Source organism: Mesocricetus auratus, unplaced genomic scaffold (genome assembly GCF_017639785.1).
Source record: "Mesocricetus auratus isolate SY011 unplaced genomic scaffold, BCM_Maur_2.0 Super-Scaffold_100676, whole genome shotgun sequence".
Taxonomy (NCBI): domain Eukaryota; kingdom Metazoa; phylum Chordata; class Mammalia; order Rodentia; family Cricetidae; genus Mesocricetus; species Mesocricetus auratus.
The window spans coordinates 161205249-161211191 of NW_024429266.1; the positions used below are offsets into that span (position 1 = coordinate 161205249).

At 46.9% G+C, this 5943-nt stretch overlaps 1 long non-coding RNA gene across 1 annotated transcript; it reads left to right on the forward strand.

Moving 5' to 3' along the window:
• The first annotated feature begins 4199 nt into the window (after positions 1-4199).
• LOC121137022 lies at positions 4200-5434 on the forward strand. The gene is made up of 2 exons (XR_005874228.1): positions 4200-4442; positions 4583-5434. It is a non-coding gene; the product is annotated as an uncharacterized LOC121137022 (long non-coding RNA).
• Positions 5435-5943: the final 509 nt, after the last annotated feature.

Here is a 5943-nt window from a genome sequence, read left to right on the forward strand (position 1 = left end):
CCAGACCAGCCTGGTCTACAAGAGCTAGATCCAGGACAGTCTCCAAAGCCCCAGAGAACCCCTGAATCAAAAAATAACAAAAGAGAAGAGAAGAGAAGAGAGAGAGAGAGAGAGAGAGAGAGAGAGAGAGAGAGAGAGAGAGAGAGAGAGAGAGAGCAGGCAGAAAGATTAGGAGTTCAAGGTCATTCTTTCATTCTTGGCTGCAGGGCAAGTTAAAGGTAAAAGTCTTGAGGAGAGGAGGGGGATGTGAAAATGTGGACTTCGAATGATAAATATGGATAAAATTCTAACCACATATATTTAAGTAAGCTTGGGAAATAACTTTCCAGGCCAGTGGCTCTCCAGTCTCCCTCTGTTCTAGAATTGCTGGGGAGTGTTGTGTTTCTTTTTGTTTGTCTTTCTTTATTTCTTTTTTTTTCCAAGACAGAGTTTTTGTTTTTGTTTTTTGTTTTTTTTTTTGGTTTTTCGAGACAGGGTTTCTCTGTGGCTTTGGAGGCTGTCCTGGAACTCACTTTGTAGACCAGGCTGGCCTTGAACTCACAGAGATCCGCCTGCCTTTGCCTCCCGAGTGCTGGGATTAAAGGCGTGTCCCACCAACGCCCAGCAAGGTTCTGCATTCTTAAAAATGGTTAGCACGTATATATTTGTTTGTATTTATTTACATATGTGAGGGTATGCAAGGGTGTGTGGAAGGCAGTCACTGTTTTCCATCCATCATGTATGTTCTGGAGATGAAACTGGAGTTACCTGGTTTGGTGACCAGGCCAGGTTCTACATGTTTAACTACTAGCTTCCTGGTGATGTCTATTCTCTAGTCCACTGATAACCTTGTGAACTGGAAGGTTCAGGAATTAGAGACATGCAGTAGATAAGGGGACAGATATGTTTCTCCCCACCCCGGTAATGCCTCAAGCCATCATGAGACTGCAGAAGGCATGTGCACCTTTTAGGATCACAGTATTCTCAATAACACAGCGTGGGGAGTCGGAGCTGGCATAGAGCTGACTCATCATATGTATGATAGGATTTGCCATTCTGTAAATCTATCTCTTACTGGTTGTTGAATAAAGCACTGTTTGCCAATAGGGAAGCAAGATAGGTGGGACTAGGAGTCGAGGAGGATTCTGGGAAAGAGAAGCACAGGGAAACATCATGTAACTGCCATAGGAATAAGGTCCGGAACCTTTTCTCTGGAAGAGAAATACTTAGATTAACAATTATGGGTTACCCAGTAAGAGACAAGCAAACAGCCAACAGCTTCATAATTAATATAGCCTCCTGTGTGTTATTTGGGGACTGCAACTGTGGCAGAGACCAAGCGGCTGGCGGGGGGTTAAAAACAAAACGGCTGGTGGAGGAAAACTACACATTACATATATGAACCTGTTTCTAAGGGTTTCAAGAAAAATCCAAGATCCTGGAGGCAGGATGGAAACAATGTCTAGTCTAGCAGCCCACAAAATGCAGACAGCATCTTTAGAAAGCACCCCAGTTTTGCCTTTTTTTGAGGCAAACTTCACCCACTTAAACAACGCATTGGTCCTGGATGTCATCTGAAACCTCCACCTTTCTCCAATTGGCCCTTACAGATGGAATCCTACCAGAGAAGCAACACCCTGCCCCACTCAAGCCAACAGAGAAAGGAAGCCCACAGTGCAGAGTGTGGCACTGGCCACATCCTATCTCACCTCTGAAGCATCCTTCCTAGCCCTCACTGGCACTGGGAGCATAGTCCTGACTGGTCACCATGATTGAGAGCTGTGTTTCAACATATCCCCATATCACATGGATTCACGTCATTGAACAGAGACACTGCCGGGCAAGAGCTGTTTCTAGGCAGAACTCATCAAAGGCCTCTTCATCCCAACACGTAGGGGTCATGAAGCAACATTGCCTTGGGATCTTCAAGGTGAAGGGAGATTGATTCTCCAAGTGGGGAACACACATTTGGGGCTGATGTATCAGGATCCACTATGCCCACTTTGATCCCATTTCACAGATAAGCAAACAGAGGTTTGGTGACATACTCCAACTCCCCCAGCTCACTGGTGAGAATCTGGATGACACTGAAACTCAGTGCTGCTTCAGTGTCTCCAAGTTCAGGACTTATATTGGAATAGCTCCTCCTTCCCTCTCCCCACCCTTCTTCCCCTCTTTCTTTCCTTCTTCCTTTCTGTAGCACAAGTTGGTCTAGAACTCATGAGCCCCCTATTTCAGTTTCCAAGTGTTGGGATTACAAGATACACCATTACTCCTAACAATTCTTGCAGTTCTTGGAAGAATCGTGAATCTGGTGGCAGTGGTCTGACCTCAAGAGTCCTGAGCCACTGACAGGCGATAGGAAAGAGGTCTTGTGAGCTCAGGATAGTAGTTCACACCTGTAATCCCAGTACTTGTGAGGCTGAAGCCAAAGCAGGGGTTTTGGGCCAGCCTGGGCTAGAGTGTAAGAGACTGCCTCATAAAAGAAGTAAGAGGAGGAGGGGGGAGGAAGAGGAGTAGGAGAGATAAAATGTCCCTTGAGCTCCAACTACTACTTAAATAGGATTTGGCTCCTTTTAGATAAAAATTGTGGCCGTCCTTACATCCTTAGCAAGCCTCTTGTGGACATCCCCCAAACTCTGCAGTTCTTTTCAAACACATGTTGACAACCGCAGCCTGCCAGAGACTGTAGCAGGTGCTGGGAGGCAGGTGCAGGGGAAGGCAGGTGAGTCTTCCTCTCCGGGGCTGTTATTCTTGGGGGAGAGGAGCTAGTCATAAGTCATTTCGGTAGGTAGAAAATATGATGAAAGGGGCCTCAGAGTATCCTGGAAACCCGAACTCAGCAGGCAGCTTAAGAAGGCCAAATGGATTGAATTAAACTCCATCAACCTTCTCCTGCCTGGAGGTACTTGAACTGAACCAGAGGTTGAGCCATTCCTGCCACCTGAAGCCACGGATTCCCTGCCCTTCATTAAAACAAAAACAAAAACCACACCACACCGTGCTCACGTAATAAATCCCCTGCCCACTTGGCTAACTGTTGCTGTGCCAAGCCTCTCTCCCTCTGGGTGAAGTAAATGGGCGGGCACAGAGGTACACACGCATGCACACACAGGCACACACAGGAGGCTGGGCTGCACTCACAAGGTCCAATTTCACAGCCTTCCTCCCTGTGGGGGAAGCTGAGTGGATGGGGTTTCCTTCAGAGTGTGCCCTGGAGATGCTGTTAACATAATGCACTTTAAATCCATTTCCTTTGTTCTTAGGGGAATACATTGAGATATTAAGAGTGGAAGATCTAGGTGGTAGAATTATAGGGGAATTTTTTTCTTCTTTCTTTTCTTCCCTCTTTCTTTTCCTTTTTTTTCCTTTCCTTAATTACTCTATGTTGTAGTTTTTCCATAATGGCCCTGGGTCACCTGTTCAACGAAACACTAAAGCCAAGGCGGGTGGAGGTATAGGACCATAGCTCGGCATTTACAAAGTCCTGGGTTCAGTCCTCAGTACTAAAATAGGGTATGGTGGGGCCCACCTATAACCTCAGCACTTGGGAGGCAGAGATAGGAGAATCAGGAGTTCAGAGTCATTCCCATTAAGTACTGAGACTAGCCTGGGCTACATGAGGCCCTGTCTCTCATTCAGAGAGAAAATAAGATTTTTCTTCGTACCAGCAGCCTTTCTAATTCACATAGCCTTGAAATGGAAGGTGGCCAGAGATATCTTTGACATGCTTGGTGGCAACTCAGTTTGATGGAGCCTTGCATGGATTCAGTTCCCAGCCCTGTGGAACTTTCTAAGCTTGGGATACTGGGCAAGTCACTTAACCTCTCTGAGCCTTTAGTTTTCATCTATAGCATGGGACAGTAACAACTCTCAGTTGATGATGTTGGTAGATGAATGCCAAACAAGAAGATAGTGTGGGGACACCAGACCTTGAGCAGAGACCCACTTCCCCTTCGGCCTGGGAGTAGGCAGCTGTAAGACAATGTTTACTAAAAACATGTTTACTAAAAACAATACAATACCCAGGGCAATAAGTTCCTGGAAAAGGCCTGCCCACGGAAACCGCCCTGACCTCGACCTTGTCCAAAGACTAACCGCCTCTTCTGACACGCCCAGATCAGTTTTTGGTGTCAGAGCAGAACCACCCAGGGTAGAGGAGAGAGCAGAAGCTTCTCTGGAAGGAGCCTTTCTTAGGAAGTTTTCTTGAACCTTTTTGGGGCCTGCTTAAAGTTTTCTTTACATCGTTGAATGAGTCTCTGTGTTGTCAATCCCCGACACCCTCCGCACGTTCTCAGACACAGGCTGCGCGGCAGATGTGACAGATAGCACTTGAAAACTGGTCAATTTCTTCCCCGTGTCGACAGAGGAAAGCCAACAGCTCTGAGACTTGTTGCGTGTAGCACCTGGAGGAGATGGCCATTCTTAGATGACTCCAAACCAGATGATTCTGACCCCCCAGGGTATGCATGCTTTTGGCTAGTCCCCTCCCACAGGGAGCATGGGTCACCTGGGTTACCAGTAGATTACTGATCAAAGACAGAGGTGACTTTTGGGACTACCATATACATGGCTCTGCTTAATCATTCTTGGATCATTCCAGAGGAAGCCAGCTGCCATGTCACGAGGTCACTCAAGTGGCCTTATGGAAGAGTCCTCAGAGCCAGGAACAGACACCTCCTGTCAACTTGCCAGCCCTGTAGATGAGCCTTGGAAGCAGATCGCTCAGCTAGGAACCTTCAGATGGCTGCAGCACCAAGTGACATGGTGACTCCCACCTCAGGAGTAGCTCCAAGCCACATCTGCCCACTCAAGCCACTCTCTGTTTCCTGACCCACAGAAACTGTGCAGCTATTAGATTTGGGTACAATCTGTTAGGCAGTGATAATCCACCCTTCAGCTTTGCAGCCATCTAGGAAGGCTTGGGGACCAGTCTGGCTTTGGGAGGAGCAATTTACTCTAAGCCAATTTAATTTCCTTTCATGATGAAGTGGCCTGGCGCGTGGATAAGGGAGTCATAAGTGTATCTCCTGCCTCCGGAGGGCTTTTAATTTGATACCACATGCCACTCTCATCAACATGCACGGGGGTAGGGGCTGAGCAGCGGTTCATTGATTTGGCCCTGGGAGAATGGATTCTGTAGCTAATTCAGGACTCCAGAGAGGCCAAACAAGGGATTACTGCTGTGGCTAGAATGTGTCACCCCAAATTCATGTTCTGGAATGGAATCCCACTGTAAGTTTGGGAAGTGGTGCCTTTTGGAAGATGTCTTGGGAGGAGGGCGTGAAGATGCTGCCCCGTGGATGGATTAATAACAGTATAAAAGGACTTCCATCTTGTCTTTACTGACGGCCACTTCCTGGTCTTCACCAGCCTTTGAATCTGTCAGCACCTTGATGTTGGACTTTGAAGACATGAGATATGTGAGAAATAAATTCCTATTGTATATAAATTACCTGATTTGTGGTATTTTACTATTGTAACACAAATATATTTAAAAAGGCACCAATACATTACCAATATCAGTACTGCCGCCACAGTCCCTACTGGTACTCATATTAACTCTGCTAATGCACCTCAACTCTCCCCTGGAGAACTCCAGTTTCCCCAGAATTCAGTCATCATCCTTTCTTCTAATAAACACAGAAAACCAAGTATCCCCACCCCTGCTCTACTGCCAGTACCTTGACCTACCTCCTTCAAAGAGTCTATACATTTCCAGAAAGACATACCTTCTTCCAGTCAGCAGGGACCACAGTTGCCAATCTTCTGGCTCTCAGTCAATATCTGCTGCCCTAGAAACTGCTATCTACTTCTCTCGTCAACACCACCCTGGCATGGCCTCATATCCTACATGTTGCAAAACACCAGTGGACAGGAGGCTTGTTTCAGGATGTTCCTGGGCAATGGAAAAGCAGCCTTGTTACAACAGGACACAGCTCCAGGTAAAGCTCCTAGGCTCAG